This window comes from Chlorocebus sabaeus, chromosome 3 (assembly GCF_047675955.1).
Source record: "Chlorocebus sabaeus isolate Y175 chromosome 3, mChlSab1.0.hap1, whole genome shotgun sequence".
In the NCBI taxonomy this organism is placed as follows: Eukaryota; Metazoa; Chordata; class Mammalia; order Primates; family Cercopithecidae; genus Chlorocebus; species Chlorocebus sabaeus.
The window spans coordinates 10814143-10834866 of NC_132906.1; the positions used below are offsets into that span (position 1 = coordinate 10814143).

At 39.2% G+C, this 20724-nt stretch overlaps 1 pseudogene; it reads left to right on the plus strand.

Moving 5' to 3' along the window:
- LOC103214253 (elongation factor 1-delta-like) overlaps positions 1 to 20724 on the plus strand; it is a 111298-nt pseudogene that overhangs the window by 77888 nt on the left and 12686 nt on the right.

Sequence of the window (20724 nt, forward strand, 5' to 3'; positions counted from 1 at the left end):
CTACCCCCAAAATGGACTTTTCTTATGAACTTGGGATTTTAGCTTTATCTATTCTGAATTCTTAGTAATATCTGTTTCTGCACTTTCTATTCTATTAACCTTTCTGATTATTTATGTTGCCATATTGTCTTAATTATTATGCTATTAAAACATATTTTCATGCCTAGGAGTGTAAGTCACTGTTATTTTATAAATATGTATATGTGTGTATGTATATATTTTACATATATGTGTAGTTGTAACTTTGATGTTTGATATAATTATAAACTTACAGACAACTTGCAAGAATGTTACAAGGAACTTCCCTATACCCTTTTCCCATATTCACCAATTATTTACCTTTTACCCTGTTGCTTTATCATTCATGCTGTCTCTTTCTCATCCTCCTTCCCTTTCTGTTTCTCTGTCTGCACACAGACATATGCATGCTCACACACAGTCTCCACACTTTTTTTTTTTTTTTAGCTATTTGAGTCAGTTGAAGATACAGCTGCAGTGCAGATGCTCTAAATATTAGTACTTCAATGTGCATTTCGTAAGGTCGAGGATATTCTGTTTCTGCAACACATTTTCCAAATTCGAAAAAAGTTTAGAAAATTTAACATCTGATCACAGTCCATATTCAAAATTGTGTCAATTGCCCCAGTAATGTCCTGTATAGGTATTTATACCACCACCACATTCTTTTCAATCCCCCAAGTCCAGGATCCAATCCAAGATCACACATTTCATTTAGTCGTGTTGTCTCATTAGACTCGTTTATTATGGAACAGGAGGTCCTCATTATCTGTCTTTCTTGACCTTGGCATTTTGAAAGAGTACAGGCCAGTTATAGAATGTTCCTCGTTTTGGGTTTGTCTGATGTTTTCTTGTGATTAAATTCAACTTTGGCATTTTGGCAGGAATATCATAATAACGATGTTGTGTCCTTATTAGATCATATCAAACAGAATGTTGGTTTGTGCCAGTGCTGGTGATGTTAACTTTGATACCTTGATTAGATTAATGCCATGTAGATGTCTCTAATTGTTTTAGAATTATTTTGTCAAGCTCCCAGAAAAATCCTATTGGAATTTTTATTGGCAATCCACCTGATTTATATATTAACTTGGAAAGAATAGATGTTTTCTCTATTTTTAAAGTCTGCTTTTCTGTCTCTCAGCAACATCTTTTAATATTTTTTCTTTTTATAGGTTCCACAGATTTCTTGTTCTATGTCAGGTTTTTAATATTTCTCATTTTTGTTATAGTTGAAACAGAATTTCTTTTTTCTTTTTCTTTTTCTTTTTTTTTTGCTGCTAGTTAGGAGAGCAGTTGATCTTTATTTGTATACCCACCTTATCTGTCTTTGTTAGGTTTTATAGGTTTTTATGATTCTCTTATATTTTCTAGGTAAATAATCTTATTATCTACAAACAATAATGTGTGTCCCCTGCGTTTGAATTCTATTTACACTGAATTTACTAATATTTTATTTAGGATTTCTGCATCTGTGCTTCTAAGTAATATCAGACTATAGGTTTATGCTTTGATTGTTTTTAGCACTGTGTTCTTCTGCTTTTTGTACAAGGATATGTGAATTTTAGTAAGTGAGTTGGGAATTTTTCCATCTTTTTCTATCCTTCAAAATAACTTGAGTAATATAGAAGTATTTGTTTCTTAACATTGCTTATAAAATAATTTGGCAGTAGTGGCTTTGAGGAAATTGTGTTATATTTTTTAATCATTGATACAATTTTGTTCATAATTATTTGTATATTGGGACATCAAAAAATTTTTTTAGTTATTTGGTAATAGCTTTCTATAAGATTATTCTTAAAAATTTTTCAAATTTGCTAACATAGAATATATATATATATATATATATATATATATATATATCGTTTTTCATTTACATCTATGGTTACATTTCCTTTTTTATTCCCAAAGTAGTGTATTTGTACTTTCTCTCAGGTTTAATCTTTACCTTTGGCAGAAGTTTTAATCTTTACTTTTTTTTTTTTTAAGACGGAGTCTGCTCTGTCTCCCAGGCTGGAGTGCAGTGGCACAATCTTGGCTCACTGCAACCTCTCCCTCCTGGGTTCAAGCAATTCTCCTACATGAGCCTCCTGAGTAGGTGGGACTACAGGCATGTGCCACCATGCCCAGCTAATTTTTTTGTGTTTTTTTGGTAGAGACAGGGTTTTGCCATGTTGGTCAGGCTAGTCTCAAACTCCTGACCTCAAATGATCTGCCCGCCTCAGCCTCCCAAAGTGCTGGGTTACAGGCATGAGCCCCCACGCTCGGCCAAGAGCCCCCATGCTCTTTTATTGTTATTTTAAAGCTCCAATTCTTAAGATTCATCGGTTCTATAGTTTTTAAATTTACCAATTTCTGGTTTTATACTTCTTTTAAATAGTTTCTTCCCCATTTTCTTTGGATTTATGTTATTTCTGTGTCACCTTAAATCATATATTTAATTCTCTTATTTCGATTTGTTCCCATTTAATAACAGAAATCTTAGTTTCAAAATTTTGCATTGTGTCCCATAGAATCACAAAGGTTTAGGGACTGGAGGGAATTGTCAAAACCATATAATGCAAACTTCTTGTTTTCCACATTCAAAACACAAACAGGTTAAAAGGCTTGTTTCACAGCTAACTAGTTGTGGAACCAAAGTAAAGACCAGACAATTTTCCTGACCCTCCTTTTTCACTACACCACTCCTGCTGGCTTCTTAACCAAAAAAGACACAAGAATGAAGTAAAAGGAGACCATTTCTAGTGGGAATGCCGTTATAGTCTGGGAAACTCCTGTAATGGCTTGGACATAAAGTAACCAGCTAAGTGCTTTTAGAGCAGATTATTATTTTTTTGTCTTTCTTTAGAACAGAGGTTACTTTGTGTTGACACAAGGTGAATAAATAAGCCTTCTATTGATTCAGGTAGGGTTCAGGGCACCTGTCTTAAAGGGGCAGCACCTTACTTCAGCTGCCCAGCTCTAAGCCAGAGTTCCCGAGAGAAGACCTCATTTTTCCCACTCATGATTCCAGTGAGAACCACGCTGCCCCAACCCACATGCCATTGTTCCATCATGACCTGATTGCATTTTCACCCCAGAGCCACTTAGGAGAAGGATTGCCACCTCCTTGAATTAGAGTTCTTGGAGCAGGGCCAATAAGCTTAGCAGTGGGAGCAGGGAGAGAAGAATAAATGGAGTGAGCATAGCCCAGCCTGCCTGCAAGAGTGTGTCCTGCGTTTCTTGTTTCTTGCCCTGGCTTGAATTAGTGAAAAGGTGAACTGCGTGGGCAGCGAACAAAGGAGTAATGTAGACATGGATTCAAAAATGAAGTTTTTCTTCCTTTTTACTTACTAAGGGTTGTGATGGTTAAATAAAAAGTTTAACACCATATATTGGTGATCTGCTAAATAATGAAGGTATGAAAAGATGGATGTGAGTGTATACACATGTGCATACTAATGTACGCATACATGCACGCACACAGGCACACGTAGACACACGGTGGAAGTGCCTGAAACCCAAAAGAACCTTGTGGTGAAACATCTTTCTGTACAATGAGGAATGTTTTATAATGGGAGTAATTTTACCCCTTTTTTAAGTGTCTGTTTTGTCTGGGCTATCTACATTTTGTATAGAATAATGCTCAAGATACGTTTTTACTTCTGTTTTTATGCATTGCATGAAAATAAGTGTTTACTCTTAACACCTGGAGTTACCAGTGAAATTCCATGCAGCTCGCAAAAATTCAGAGTGAACCGATGATTATTAAGGGCCAGCTCTGTGTGAAGCCCTGTACCGAGGGACCTTCACAAGTGTTCTTTTGTTTACTCCTCCCTAACCACTTCCTGTATAGTTGATATTATCACTCTTACTTTAAAGATGAAAACAAAGAAGCTCAGAGAGGCTAAGTAACTTACCCTAGATTACACAGCTAATAAATGTCAGAATCTGGAATCAAACCCAGATCTTCTGATTTCAAGTTACATATTCTTTCCTCTGCCTGCCAGACAAAAGCAATTTAATACTAGATGGTAAATGTCTTAAGGTTTAAGATAATGCCCTGTAGGCCGAGACGGGTGGATCACAAGGTTAGGAGATCGTGACCATCCTGGTTAACATGGTGAAACCCCGTCTCTACTAAAAAATACAAAAACCTAGCCGGGCGAGGTGGCGGGCGCCTGTAGTCCCAGCTACTCGGGAGGCTGAGGCAGGAGAATGGCGTAAATCCGGGAGGCAGAGCTTTCAGTGAGCTGAGATCCGGCCACTGCACTCTAGCCTGGGCGACAGAGTGAGACTCCATCTCAAAACAAAAAAAAAAAGATAATGCCCTGTTTACTTTCATGCAGTGTGATGCCAGCAGTTTCCCAGAAGATTAAAATATGCTTTGCAGCTTATTATCTTTTATTAATTTTCATTTTTATCACAGTATTAAATAGATATTCTTCAAGAGGTCAAATAACAACACTATAAGACCTTTAAAAAGTAGCCATTCCTCAAGCCTGTAATCCCAGCACTTTGGGAGGCCGAGACGGGTGGATCACGAGGTCAGGAGATCGAGACCATCCTGGCTAACACGGTGAAACCCCGTCTCTACTAAAAAATACAAAAAACTAGCCGGGCGAGGTGGCGGGCGCCTGTAGTCCCAGCTACTCGGGAGGCTGAGGCAGGAGAATGGCGTAAACCCGGGAGGCGGAGCTTGCAGTGAGCCGAGATTGCGCCACTGCACTCCAGCCTGGGCGACAGAGCGAGACTCCGTCTCAAAAAAAAAAAAAAAAAAAAAAAAAAAAAAAAAAAAAAAAAGCCATTCCTTGACTCATAATACTTAATGAATTTTTTGTTCCAGGACTATTCTGTGTAGTTTAATTTGCTATTAGAAAGTAAAAGGATAGGGAACAAGGAATTGCTTTTACTTAACAAGTATTAAGTCCCAGGCAATTTGAGCTGCACCTTCTGCAGGATATCTTATTTAATCTTCAAAACAACTCTGAGGCATCTGACTAACCTCCTGTGGGATTCCAGCAATAGGGACTAGCTGGGAGTGTTTCTTCCTCACAGGGCTGACTCCCATGTAAAAATGCAGCTGCTTTTCAGTTCTTCCTTCATATCCTGCCATAAATTGATTTGTTACTAATTAGACAAAAATGATGCTAAAACAAATCTGCACCCAGCAATTTATCTTACAAAGTCTGGGTATTCATTTCTACTCTCTTCCTCCTGAAAACTGATGTACGTTTTATAGCTTTATTTTAATTTTCTGTAGCTCTTAAATTTTGTAGCCTTTTAGAAGCTACATAAGTTGTATATAATCTTAAGTAAATGTCCTTACTTTGGCTTCTAAAGTATTACATTTTATCCTGCCCACAGAATGGCACATAAATAACCCTTTGAACTTGACAGCAGACAGTATAGTCAGCTGCGTTTATGAAATTCAGTACAAACAATCACCTGTTGGCACAAATTATGTTCACTAATGTTTTACTTATATTCATTTCTCTATTTAAACTATTCATCAAATACATGTGATAGAAATTTCATCTCTCTTCCTTTCTATCCCCCACACATTTCTTAGTCAAGGTATTCTCTATCTGGCCAGATGGCAATATTCTCCTTTGTTCGTTTGATTATAAATTCCTAGAGCTCAGGAACTCTGCCCAGTTTTTTAATTCCCACCTCCCAACCTTGGAGTTATATTTCTGATACATGAGAGAGCCCAGTAAATGTTTGCTGTATTGAATGGAGTGGAATCGTAGCAACTGCCCAGCCTTAGTGGATGTCCTGCGTGTACTTCCATGTGGCCTGGTTGTGTGTTAGGGCAAGCACTCATAGAAGGGAAATGGGGTTCAGTGGGTTCACAGGGAAGCACAATTCGCTGTGGCACACAGTAGAGCCTTGGCTCCCACAATTCCACCTGCCTGCCTGCCCTCTTCCTCTTGCTGTAATTAAAGCCTGTCCCTTCCTCAGTCCTGCCTTTTCCCTTGGAATGGGGCTGTTGTCATTGTCCAAATCTATTTTTATCATCTAGACTGTAGAAATGTCAGTTGAATGAAATGGTACTAGAATCTTCTTCCCTTTCTTCCCCTTTTTTGTATAACTAACAAGAAGATCAGTTACTTTTTCATTATTTTGTTTTTTCACTCTCTCATTTTGAAAGATAACTAAAGCAGTTGTTGAGAGTCACATTTGAGCCATTTGTGCATCACAAAAATCACCTTCACAAGGTTAGGGTCAAGTATTCCAGCCTTATCTTTCCATATCAGCCTTTTACCTGAATATTTCAGTTGTTCCTGAACTCTTATTATTTTTCTTTCTCTAACTTCCTTTCTTCTGCTGATATCAACTAGTTAGGTATTTGTGTTTGGTTAAATGCATGAAAATATAACTCCTAAAGTCCCAGATTGTTTTTAGAGCTTGCAAGGGGTCAGAAGACACAATTCTTGTGTCCACCTTTACTCTTAGCCCTGGGTGCCTTCTGCAAGAATGCACATGCACCTGGCAAGGCATAGGCAGCCCCAGAAACTCAGGAGGATGTGGCTCCAGTTCCACAGTCTTAACAGACATCTACTGAGCACTTACTGTATGCCGGGCACTGCACATACAAAGATGAAGAAGAAATGAGGTACATCCCAGCAAGGGAGACTGATATGGAAGCAGATGATTATAAAATGGTGGCAGATAGTTGTACAGAGTGAGGTAGGAGCACGGACTCAGCTGCAGAGAGCCAAAATGGTTTCTTAATGGAGCAAGGAATTGGGACGGGATTGTGCAGTGCAGGGAGCGAGGGAAGGGAATTAAGGAGTGAGCAGAGTGCTAGCAAAGGATTCCAGGAGGAGGTGGCAACACGAACTCAGGCACAGACTGAGAAACAACTGGGGGTGGGCAGTGTTTGGGGTATTAACTGCATGCAATTGAGTTGCTGAAAAGAGATGACTGTAAAAAGGTATGCTGGCAGTCATAGAGGAAATGCTTTGTCATACCAAGGTATGGAAATAGAGCTAACCTTGCGTTTATACCTGTAGCCCATAGGGAGCCTTAGAAACAATTTAAACTGGAGCATGAACTCACCACTTGCCTTTTAGATGGAACCATTTGGTACCAAATTTAGGATATATTTGAGAGGCAGAGCACTAGAGGCCGAGAGGAAGCTGTTGCAGAATCAAGGCACAGGTTAATGGAGACCTGCATTAGGACAAGGGTGGCAGGAATAGAGGAAGTGCTGAGTTCTAGGAGGTAAAATTGGCAGCACCTGGTTAGCAGTAATTGCATATAGTGGTGATGAGAGGGGGGAATATAGAAGGATTTCCCAAGTTAGAAACTTAGGTGGTCAAGAAAATTCAGGACAGGGAGCAATTTAGAGATCATGATGATTTCAATCCTGGTCATGTTGAGGTTTGGATGATCCTGAGTATCCAGATGGAAATGTCGGGGAGTTGGATATAGAAGCGCAAATTTGAGACAGTAAAGTAGATAGGAGAATTATATATATCTGAGGAACTCGCAGCCAGTACTTGTGAATGGAGACCGAGAGGTTGATTAAATTTATCCATAGATTAACAATACCTGTTTAAAAATCCAAAGCTGCTTAGATGTATAGATGATATAGACATATATACACACACATGTGTATGTGTGTTTACGTGTGTGTATGCACTGTTCCGTCCTCCGCTAGGGATCAGTATAGTAAGTAGTTTGTGAAACATTGCATCAGAAGGGGCGTTTGCAAGGAATGTAGACAAAACAGAAACCAAAAATCACACACCTCCTCCTAAAAAAGAGTGGCTCATGCAGAAAATTACAGCTTTGGATTCATGTCAAGGAAGAGTGTTTGACAGCTACAGGATATGAAAAAAAAGATTCAAATGACTGACTTGTTTGGTCTGAGGAAAGAAAGAATGTTCGCAAGAAGTCAGCGCCCCTTGTATCTGCAGGTATCTAATGAAGCCTCTTTAATACACACCCGCCCCACTAACAGTGTTGTTAGTGTGTTTGCCCAGCTGTTTTCTTCCCCCTGGGAAGTAGGAAACTCTACAGTATATTACTTCTTTTTAGAGCTGAGCATTCACTAAAGTCTTTTTGATATTTTAAAGTAGAAGTTAAATTGTAGAGATTTTCTAATTTATTTATTTATTTTGAGACAGGGTCTCACTCTGTTGCCCAGGCTGGAGTACAGTGTCACGTTCATAGCTCATTGCAGCCTCGACCACCGGGGCTCAAGGGATCCTCCTACCTCAGCCTCCTGGGTAGCTGGAACCACAGGCACGCACTACCATGCCCAGCTGATTTTTGTTATTTGTAGAAATGGGGTCTTACCATGTTGTCAAACTACTGTACTCAAGCTATTCTATGCTCCCATCTTGGCCTTTGAAAGTGTTGGGATGACAGGCGTGAGCCACCCCTCCCAGCATATTGTAGATATTTTCTAGAGAAAAGAAGCTTCACATGTATATCTGTATAGTGTGATGTGTGTGTATGTGCGTGTATGTGTGTTACCTTCCAAATAATACATGGAACTCCCTTATTAAGTGATTTAAATAATTTAGTTATGACTCCTGTCCTGGAATGGCAGAAGCAGCATTTGTCACAGTTGGTAAATATTATATTTTTGTTTCAGTTATGATTTACATGGAGAATTCCATGCTGGTTTTTCCAAAGGTCTCAAATTTAACAGAACTTTTAAGTGTCTTGTTACCAGAAACTTCCTAGGAACTATATCTTGATTTAGAAAAGGGAATTTAGATAAACCACGGTTAAATACCTGGCCTTTCCAGTAACTACTAGGTAGAAAACAAAGGTCGAACGGAAACAAAGACATGAAAGCTTAAGCTGAGGTATTCTTTTGAGAATTTTAGAGAAATTATTGTGGAAAACGGGAAGCCACAAAAATAGTTTTATCGAATTACTAGTCAAAGCTCATCTTCGTAAAGACAAAAGTAAAACCATAAGCAATCATAGATGGAAAAAACTGACCTCTCTAATAGGATAGCGTTTCATCAAGGTGGTGTGATAGCTGATCCTTTGTGGAGAAACTTGTTCGACAGCCAGAAAAATACAGGTTTGTGTAGAACATAGTAATTACTGATTTAGTGAGAACATTGTTGACTTTTGGTTGTTTTCTGTCCACTTTGAGGACAACCTGTAGAAAAATGTAAACTATATTTTGACTTCATTTGCCCTCTTCCAACAGTTGGCATATGCCAGAAGAGTGAAAATTTATTTCTTTATTTGCCTGTATAAATTGCAATTATAGAGACAATTCATTTAGCTTATATCAGACTCCTGAGTCTCATATAAGTTATTTGAAATTAGCCCACCTTCTGTAGCATACAAAAGTGGTCGACATATGTTGGTTACATAGCATGAAGACCTATTCTATGTGCAGGGAAAGGGCGCCCACAGAGCGTGATGTGCAGGAATTTAAGGTGCATCATAAAGCTTATTCTAGTTTCTCCTCTCATGGCCTACCACAAGGCTCACATGGCCATTAGGGAAACAGTTTTGTGTTAAATTAGAATTTCCCAAAGTGTGTTCTGCAGAACATTAGGGCTAAAGAATACCAATAGTTATTATGTAGACAAAAGGGGAAAGAAAGTTCTATATTCAACTAAGTTTGGAAAATGATGGTTAAACAAAGGTAAACAGGGTTGCTGCTTTGCTGCAGCATTCAAGACGTGCTTCCTTGCATGGTCTATCTCCAAGACAGGACAGTTGTTTGCAGAATTTTATAGATGTTTCTCACCTGCGTACACCTCTGAGACTTGGATGTTCACAAATCTGCTATTTGAAGATGATGGGTTGACTGAGAGTGGTGGCTCACACCTGTAATCTCAGCACTTTGGGCGGCCGAGGCGGGCGGATCAACCGAGGCCAGGAGTTCGAGACCAGCCTGGCCAATGTGGCGAAACCCCATCTTACTAAAAATACCAAAATTAGCCAAGTGATGGTGCGCTCCTGTAATCCCAGCTACTCAGGAGGCTGAGGCAGGGGAATCGCTTGAACTCAGGAGGGAGGTTGCAGTGAGCTGAGATCATGCCACTGCACTCCATCTCAGAGGGGGGTGGGGTGGGGGGGGAATCGGTTTAAGGCACTTCAGAAGTTCTGTGAAAGCCTGACTATGTGGCCCCAGGAAGTGGGTTAAGTCAGAGGCTTCAACTAGTATGTAATTTTGGTTTCTTTGGTCTACGTAGTGTTTTTGAAAACCTAAAGCCAACATTTACAAATCAAGATATGTCAACATAAAAATCTAGGTTATAAGTTTCTCTTAAAAATTAGAGGTTGAGACAAATCGGGGCCTTGAGTCCTCCGGAGCCACCATCCCCTGGGTCTTGGGAAGCCACTGCCCATTTAGGGGAGAGATGTCCACCCCAGTTTTCAGAGTGTCTACCATCGTTTGTGTTCTTACACTGCAACATCACTCATTTATCTCACTTGGGTGGCCCCTCCCATCCCCATGATGCCATTCACATGGATGAATTCATTCCTTTGGCTGAGAACAGGCACTGAGGTTAAATCTGGGTGGCTGGCGATGGCAGGACAAAGCCTATGGTCTGGAAGCAAATATGACAAATACAGACAGTGGTTGTCTTGATTGGTGAGGTTATAAAATGTTTTCTGACTCCTTTTATTTACTTTTCTGTGCTTTCCAAATATTCTGCAACAACCATGTGTTTCTTATGTAACTAAAAGAGAGAATTTAAGAAAAACAGCTAAAAAGCTTCTGAAATATAGATTTTTTTAAAGTTGTGGTTGCTATGAAAGTATCTGCCTCCCTTTAAATCCTAACTACTAATAGCATTAATACAATGAGCAAGATAAGTATATATTTGGGTAAAACCAAAAATATATCTGCTTTAAAAGCTTTCTTAAGATCCTGTTTTTCAGCTGCTCATCATAAATTAATACTACAAATATTTAGTTTTATGAGGGTAGAAAAGTGTTGATTGGCCATCTGTGAAGTTTGGTTTTTGATATTTGGGCCTTTGCTAGCTTCTAGAATATGATATAAAATAAGTAAAATAAGATAAAAATATTTGTATGTAGAGAGTGATAAAAAATAAATAGACGGATGGGTAGATTCATCTGAGATGATAGGAGAGCCTGGGAGAATTGAAGTGGAATGTCAAGGCCCACCTTACTGTCGAAGGCAGTTCCCAGCGTTGACCACGTGTTTTTGCAGCTGGCTAGTACTCCCCAGCAAGCAAACAGGCCAGACTCTGAAATCTTGTACACTACATAGGCACATTTGTAATCCTGAATTGGAATTTAGTTCCTGGGCAGAGGTAAGAAAATGGTGACTCCTTTTTCACTCTCGAAGGTAGAAAGACATTCTGCTTTTTTGGAAGGACACCTTTTGAAATCCCTCATTTGATTTTGAAATCCCTCATTTGATTTTGTTGTTTTCCCTGCATCATAGAAAATCCCTAGAAATCAGGATGGGGACACATGAGATGCTTTGTGGATAAGGAACCAGGGGAATGGAAGGCAGAAGCAAAAGCAAGTGCCTGGAATTAGTTGGGAAACAAGGAGTAAACGGGGAAATTTATATTTTATAGACATTGGTGGGAATGGAAGAATAGGCATGGTGGGAATTATTTACCTGATGCAGCTTCTCGGCCTCTCAATGTGTTTCCTCCACTGTGTAATGGAGATAACGTTAGTACCACACTCACGAGCGTGAATGAAATACTGCGTAAGAAACGCTTAGCATAGGACCTGGCCAGAGGAAATGCACAATAATTAATTCAGATTCAGAGATAATTTTTTTTGTTATTTTTAATAATGATTTTCAGTTTTATTGAGTAGTGATAAAAGAATGCCTTACATAGCATGCCAACATAAAACAAATTGGTATTTTGAGATTTGTTTCATGGCCTAGTACATAGCCCTTTTTTTGTTGTTGTTCTAAATAAGTTTGAAAAGACAGTATTTTTGGGTGTAGTGTTCTTTGTCCGTTACATCAAGCTTTTTAATTGTGATATTTAAATCTGTATGATTACTATTTTTTTGTTTGCTTAATACCAGTTTCTGAGAAACTATTCTTACTCTTGGGTACCTGAGGTTATTAAAAACGCCAACCCCAAAACCAAGTTGGCATTTAAATGGCCATGAGTTATAATGTTTTTCCTCTGACTAAACCTGAAATTGCGCAGAATAGAGCCAGCTTGATGCAGGAGGTGACAAGGACATTTTAAATATTTTTCATTAAATGTGTGGCATCACCTCAACAATCAGTGCAGCATGAGATTCCACTCCAAAGCTACTGAAGGTATTCTTGCTGCACTTCCTTCTGGAGGCTTCAGATAGAAGAGCCTGAAGAACATTAGCAGCATCAGAAAGCGTGGGAAGAATCTCCAGGTTATTCAGTTTGTCCAGCCTTCGGTGTGTAGTAAGCCAGCACCTAAATCAACTAAGATAACCGATATTTATCCTGATCTTGAAGTTCTTGGGGCTAAACTATTTCACAGTTTTTGTTGGTAGCTTGTGAAGAAACTCTTTCTGTCAAGAAATGCTTACCCCTCCCCACCCCCAGCCTCCATTTTGGCTCTTCACTCATTTACTCTTTCCTTCTTTCTCTAATGTTTGTTGAGCACCTTCTCTAGGCAACTCACTGTAACAATGAATGTGTTACCTAGAAATGTCAAAGCAGACATTCTTTCTGACATTCTTGGAGTCTTACAGTGTATAAATTAAAACTTAAACATAATTCAGGGTGAGAAAGTCCTTGTCAGAGTGAGAAAGACTCACATAACTCTTGGGCATATGTGTATTTTCCACTCACTGTTGATGCAGGTGATAGAATCAGAAGAGTTATTTTCACTTTTATTTATTAATTTTATTAGCTGGAGCCAGGCATAGCAGCTCATGCTTGTAATTCCAGCACTTTAGGAGGCCGAAGTGGGAGGATGGCTTGAGGCCAGGAGTTCAAGACGAGCCTGGGCAACCATAGTGCCACCCCACCTCTACAAAAAAATAAAAATAAATTAGCCAGGCATGGTGGCATACACCTATGGTGCCACCTACTCAGGATGCTGAGACAGGAGGATTGCTTGAGCCCTAGAGTTCGAGGCTGCAGGGAGCCATGATCACACCACTGCACTCCAGGTTGGGTGACAGAGTGAGACCTTGTCTCAAAAAAAGAAAAAAGAAAAATTGTATTAGCTGGAATCTATTTCCAAATCTTTGGTCAAATGCACTGACAGAAGGTGTAGCATTGCCTTTTTTAAAAGTTTTATTTACATGTAATTGACATATAATAAATAACCTGCACATATTTATACAATTTGATAAGTTATTTTGTTTTTGGTTTTGGTTTTTGAGACCAAAACCAGCTCTGTCGCCCAGGCTGGAGTGAAGCGGCGTGACCTCGGCTCACTGCAACTTTCATCTCCTGGGTTCAGCTGATTCTCCTGCCTCAACCTCCCGAGTAGCTGGGATTACAGGCATGTGCCCACCACACGCAGCTCATTTTTGTATTTTTAGTAGAGACGGGTTTCACTATGTTGACCAGACTGGTCTCAAACTTCTAACCTCAAGTGATCCACCCGCCTCGGGATCCCAAAGTGCTGGAATTACAGGCGTGAGACACCACGCCCAGCCGACGTAAGTATACACCTATGAATCCATCACTACCCCTTCAACATTTCATCCAGTGTCTTGGTAATCCCCCCATCCCATCCCTCCACCACTATCGCCAGGCAACCACTGATCTGTTTTCTGTCACTAAAGATTAGCTTACATTTTTTAGAATTTCATATTGGTGGAATCATACAGTATGCAGCTTTTTGGTCTGCTTTCTTTCACTCAGCCTAATTATTTTGAGACTCACCCGTGCTGTAGCCTTCCTTTTATTGCTAAATAGTATTCTATTGTATAGATACACCAGTTTATTCATTCAATTGTTGGTGGACATTTTGTTTCCGGTATTTGGCTATTATATAAGTAAAACTGTTATGAACATAATACACTTGTCTTTGCCTTCATTTCTCTTGAGTAGGTACTAAGAGTAGAATGGATGGATTGTATGGTAGGTATATGTTTAGATTTTTCAGAACTTTTTAAACTTTTTTCTGAAATGGTTTTACCATTGCGTATGTGAATTCCAGTTGCTCCACATTTGGTTTGGTCAGTCTCCTTTAATTGTAGCCATCCTAATAGGTCGGTAGCGGTATGTCATCATGGTTTTAATTTGCATTTCTTTAATGACTAATGTTGCCAAACACATTTTCATGTACTTATTTGCCTTCTTCATTTTTATGAAGTATCTGCTCCTGTGTTTTGCCCATTTTTTAATCGCATTGTTTGTTCTTAGTTTTGAGTCTGGAGATATCCTCACATATTCTGGATGTAAGCTCTTTATCAAATAAATGCCTTGCAAATATTTTCTCCCAGTCTGTCTTATCTTTACATTCTCTTCACAGTGTCTTTCAAAAAGCAGAAGATTTTAATTTTGATAAAGTCCAGTTTATTATGCCTTCCATGGATCAGAGGTTTTCTTTTACATTTTCTTTTAGAAAATGTATAGTTTTAGAGTTTGCATTTAGGCCTGCAGTCCATCTTGAGTTAGTGTTTGCATGTGATATGAGGTATAGATCAACATTAATTTTTTTTTTTTTTTTGCATATGGATGTCCAAGTGTTCTTTCACGACTTACCAAAAAGACTATTTTTTCTCTATTTAATTGCCTTTGCACTTTTGTCAAAAACAAGTTGTCTGTTTACTTATGGATTCATTTCTGGACTCACTGTTCTAACCCACTGACCTTTTTGCCTATCCTTATGCCAGTACCACACTGTCTTTAGTGTAGCTTTATGTCAAGTCTTGAAATCAGAAGGTTTTTTGTTTTTGTTTTTGTTTTTTTAAGACGGAGTCTCCTTCTTTTGTCCAGGCTGGAGTACAATGGCGTGATCTCGGGTCACTGTAACCTCCACCTCCTGGGTTCAAGCAATGCTCCCTTCCTCAGCCTCCTGAGTATTACAGGTGCCCGCCACTACACCCGGCTAATTTTTGTATTTTTTAGTAGAAACAGGGTTTCGCCATGTTGGCCAGGCTGGTCTTGAACTCCTGACCTCAGGTCATCTGCCTGCTTTGGCCTCCTAAAGTGCTGGGATCACAGTCGTGAGCCACTGTGCCCACAGAAATCCGTAGTAGTAATTCTCCAACATTTTTCTTTTTCAGTGTAATTTTGGCTATTCTTAATCCCTTGCATTTCCATTTGAATTTTTGTATCAGTTTGTAACTTTCTACCAAAAAATTTTTTTGCTAAGATTTTGACTGGTATTACATTGAATCCACAGATCCGTTTTGTTATAGCTTAACAATACTGAGTCTTCTGACCAATGAACATAATATATCTCTCCATTTATTTAAATTTTCTGTAATTCCTTTTAGTCATATTATTTTAGTTTTCAACAGACATATCTATCACATCTTTTGTCAGATTTTTTCCTAAATATTTAATATTTTTATGACATTAAAACATTTTAATTTTGGTTTTCATTGCTAATGTAGAAACACAATTGATTTTTGGGCATTTATCTTATATCCTACAGCCTTGCTGAGCTCACTTAGTAGTTCTTGTAACTTTTTTATAGGTTCCATCAGATTTTCTACATAGATGATTATTTTATCTGCAAATACAGTTTTATATCCAATTGGATGCTCTTTGTTCTTTTTCTTGCCTGATAACACCATATAGAGCCTTCAGTACAATGTTAATAGAAGTAGTAAGAGTAGATGTCCTGCCTGCTTCCTGATGTTAAAAGGGAAGCAAGCAATTCAGTCTTTCATCAAGTATTATATCACCTGCAGGCTTTTTGTAAATGTCTTTTATTAGGTTGAGGAAGTTTCCTTGTTCTTGTTCTGTTTAGTGTCTTTAAAGAGGGAAATGGGCTAACCAGAGGTAGTTAAGACTTAAAGGGCCAAGTGCCCTGTCAAAGGTAGAATGCTTAAGGAACTAAGCCTCCAAGTAGCCAGACCTGTTGGAGTCTGAAGCAGTAACTCAAGAATGAGATAATGAATACTACCACTGATCAGTGTCAGCAGGGGTGAGGAAGAAGACACAGATCAAAAGATGTTTAAGCGGTAACAATGACACGATTTGGACAGAATAATTCCAAGGTTTCTGGCTTGGGTCACTGGGTAAATGTGGTGCCATTTCCGTAAAATAAAAATCATGGACATTCAGGAGCTGCACATTTGGAGGAACCAGTTTTATACGTGCTGAGTTTGCACCAGGAAATAGTCAGTATGCAATTAAATGTAGATATCTAGGACACTGTGGAGAAGTCGGGGGTGGAGCCTGCACTTAGACATCCTCAGCTCACAGAGGCAAGTTGAACCACAGGTGAGAATGCCGAGTGATGGTGGAGCCACTGATGCAGCAGCTCTCTCAGTTACAGTGGTCACCTGACAGCCTGGTTCTGGCAACCACATTTCTCAAGTTAAACACTGTCCTAGTAGTTGGACACACAAAAAACAAAATTTTTCAGTTCTTTTATGAATGCAAATTGTAGTTAAATCCCTTTAACAGAAGAATAAGACATAAACTAACAGTACTTCCTCTCATAGACCATGTGGGCGTGTCAGGGATAGTGTAGAGAGGGATGTTGTACCCTCTCAACAAAGAGAGCCACACAAGCCTAGAAAAAAAAATGTGCCCTTAAGCCTTACCTTAATTTGAGAAAAGGCCAGGCATTTACTGGCATTTTGCTGGGACTTGCACAGTTGAGCAAGGAAGAATGCAAGCGTAAATGAAGTTAGATTTCAAGCCAGTAAAAACTGGTTCTGAAGCGTTTTTAAAAAGTAAAGTCTGCATGACATTAAAAACGATGTTAAGAGTCCGCTTCAGCAAATCCCTGTATCACAGTTTCTGGAATAAATAAAGATGGTTTAGGAGAAGGGTTACTTACTAGAGTTAGAAAATTTTAAATGTCTTCTTACATTTTGTTAGGAATTACCAACTTGGTTTTAAAAGTTACAGCCAATTTTTTTAATGCAGACTCTTTTAAAGTCTGTATTATTATCTGGAAGACGTCTGATATATGATGGTGTTAAAATACATATTGTAACACCACTGATTGTTTTTCCTTTGGCCCTCTCAGATTGTCCCATCTTGTTTTTCCACTGTCCATACTTCTGCATGAGGTAAGGTCCTGTGTTAGGCACAGGATTGCTATATTTGTCATTCTGTGGACATTCGGTGCTAATGTCACACCTGAGTGCCTTTGCCCAGGGTCCACTCATCTGCCTTGTGAACTTACTACTTCTCATCTGAGAACCCTTTCCCATCCCCTCTCTCCATCGGGAAGAGAAGACTGAAGCACTTTTTTGTGTCACCTCTGCACAGAGCAGTCACTCTGTGTTGCAATAATTTGTGTATTGTTGTTCTGCTCCTTTTTTAGATGAAAAGATTCTGAAGAATAGAGATCTTGAACATAGCATCGTGCCAAACACATAACAGGTATTCAATAAATGGGCCTGCCAAAGAGAGGGAGGGAGGAAAATAGACTCTTTGAGGAGACCCTGAAGAATCTGAGCAGAAGGGACCTGAGACATAGGAAGACAAATGAGAAATAATAGGGTCGTGGAAGCCAAGGGAGCAGAGAATTATAACAGGGGAAGACTGGTCATTAGTGTTCATTGCTATTGAGAGCCAGTGAAATACTGAACATCCACGTTGTATTTTTAGGATCTGAGAAAAGATTTCCTCAGCTGTAATCACACCACAGGTAATACTGCAAACATCATTACCCATATTGAGCAAAGATGTGTTGGCAACAAGAGGTGGCTGGTGACCTTTTGGAGGGAGAAATCAATTGACCTGTTTGACTTGGTGATATCCATCATTCCGATATTCTATACTGTTGTTTTTTCCTAGTGGCAAACCCACTGATTAGTAGGTCATCTCAGTTGAAAACTGAATAGAGTTCAAAAATAAGAAATGTTTGCAGGATATGCAGTATAGCTGGGTCAGCTTGAGATTTGGGAATTAATTTGGTAAATCCATACAGGCCTGAAATCTTCTTGGCGGACCATTTCTATGGAGGTGACAATGAGAAAAATGGTTACAGTTGTAAAATTATGTTGTTCTCAATATAATTACAGCTATCTCACAACAAGCAAAATAATTCAGCAGTTCTATTTAAAAGCTGCCAATAGGGCTGGGCACAGTGGCTCATTCCCGTAATCTCAGCCTTTTAGGAGGCCAAGGCAGGAAGATCACTTGAGGTCAGGAGTTCAAGACCAGCCTAGGCAACCCCCATCTCTATGGAAAAAAAGCTACCAAGATCCACAAGGAAAGCATGGCTACAAAGTGAGGAAATGTCTTTCTACAGACTGTTTGAACAATCTGAGGGAAAGAAGATTAAAGTCTTATTACCAGGAAGAATAAAATTTCCATGATACTCTAACATCATTTAATATAAATTACACAACTTCTGGAAGGATAATAAAATAATTCAAAAGAGATTAATGTATTGGATTTATAAGGGTATAGAGACCTTTAAAAACATAATAGTCAACCAGGCATGGTGGCTCATACCTGTAATCCCAGAACTTTGAGAGGCCGAGGCAGGAGGATCACTTGAGCCCAGCAGTTCAAGGCCAGCCTGGGCAACATGGTGAAACTCCATCTCTACAAAAAATATAAAAAATAGCTGGGCATGGTGGTGCACACCTGTAGTCCCAGCTGCTCAGATGGCTGAGGTCGGGGGTTTGCTTGAGCCTGGGAGGTGGAGGCTGCAGTGAGCCATGATTGCTGTCACTGCACTCCAGCCTGGGTGACAGACAGAGACCCTGTCTCAAAAATAATGATGATAATGGTAATAATGGTCGTTCAAACAGAAAATGTCCATTTATGTATTTAAAATTATTTATTTATACTATAAGTTTTGAAATTCCTCTTAGCCCAAAGCCTGTATCATCATTCTTCTGACCACTTGAAAAAAAAAAATTCCACTTTGGCTGTTGCTATACGGAAGGAGAGATGGACTTAACATTGTAATCTGTAAATATTCTCATGTAGACAAACCACGCTAAATGTTCTGTGGTTGATTGTCATTCATGTGGCAGCCAATTTAACTCTTTTGAAAGAATGACTGACTTTACTTTTTCATGTTCACAGGTTTAATACTACTTTTGAATAAATAAAAATTCTTCCTTGTTTACATTGCTCTAATATTTTAACAATAGAAAAGTCAAGTTGTTCTCACTTTTCTCCATTAAAGAAGTGTGTTAAGGCCGGGCGCGGTGGCTCAAGCCTATAATCCCAGCACTTTGGGAGGCCGAGACGGGCGGATCACAAGGTCAGGAGATCGAGACCATCCTGGCTAACACGGTGAAACCCCGTCTCTACTAAAAAATACAAAAAACTAGCCGGGCGTGGTGGCGGGCGCCTGTAGTCCCAGTTACTCGGGAGGCTGAGGCAGGAGAATGGCGTAAACCCGGGAGGTGGAGCTTGCAGTGAGCTGAGATCTGGCCACTGTATTCCAACCTGGACGACAGAGCGAGACTCCGTCTCAAAAAAAAAAAAAAAAAGAAGTGTGTTAAATGAGCTAGATCCCCATCTGTTTTGATTCTTTATGAGGGGAAAATGAGTTGGGCAGGAGAGAGATGAAGTTGGACACATCAGGAACTTCTCTTGCCTCTCTTAGGTCATTTAATTTTTAGAGGTTTAGAGGACTTGATGTACCTCTGAAGTAGGGTAGAGGATTTTTTTTTTCCTAATCATAATTTAAATGTCAGGAATACATAATGCTTTTATCTAAAATGCATTTTAGTGTGAAAAGCCTCAACATGGATACTTTATTAGTAATGCAGTTACTTTCTTATATACTCTGGCAAAAATTTGAATTTTCTTGCTTTTTCTCTTTCATTCTGTGAACCTCAAAGACTTCCTGGCAACTGTTACACAGGGCAAACCTAGTTGAGTGAGCCAGATCACGCCTCAATCGCACAGTTGATGCAGTGAGAATTTGCTTAAAACCATTAATTGTTTTTAGGAAAGTAGAGAAAGACTTTTAATTCCTTTTAGATATTATACACGTTTAACAATTGTTATGGTGGTGTAGTTTAAGGCATGAACTTGAACTTTGGAGTCAGATAAAACCTGTGTTCAGATCTTCTCTCCTCTAATTCCTACATGTTTGACTCTGTGTCTCAGCATCTTCATCTATAAAACAGGGTGATTAGGAGGAATCAATGAGATAATCCACGCCAAACGCTTCGCGCAGAATCTGGCCAGTTTTAAGCATGCAGTAAATGATGGCTGTTATTGTAATGCTTTCTAGATGCATATGTACTTCTTTCTGTGTTTTCAGCTGGACTCTTAAAGACAAAGGCACACTATGCAGACATGCCCGGTGTACACTCTGTGTGATAATAACGCCTTTCCTTAGAGACTTCTGTTTCATCTAATACACGCTCTTCTTTGGCCCCGTGATACCAGTGTGATGGAGAAAGACACAGTCACCGAAGAGCTTGAGCTTCTGCTTTCCTGATTGCCGAATTTCTCCCAGTTAGCACTCAACCTTTTGTGCCCTAGGATTCTATCTTGCTTTATATTTGAAAAGTAAACACTGTTCTTGAAGTTTGGGTTGTAGGAATATATGTTTTTTCCTCCTATTATATCATTATCTCAAACTTTTAAAAATGCTTTTACTTTATATTTCCTTACTAGAAAAAAATGTATTATCATTAGGGTGAGGGAGATTCAGGCAGTCTCGTGGGCTTTTA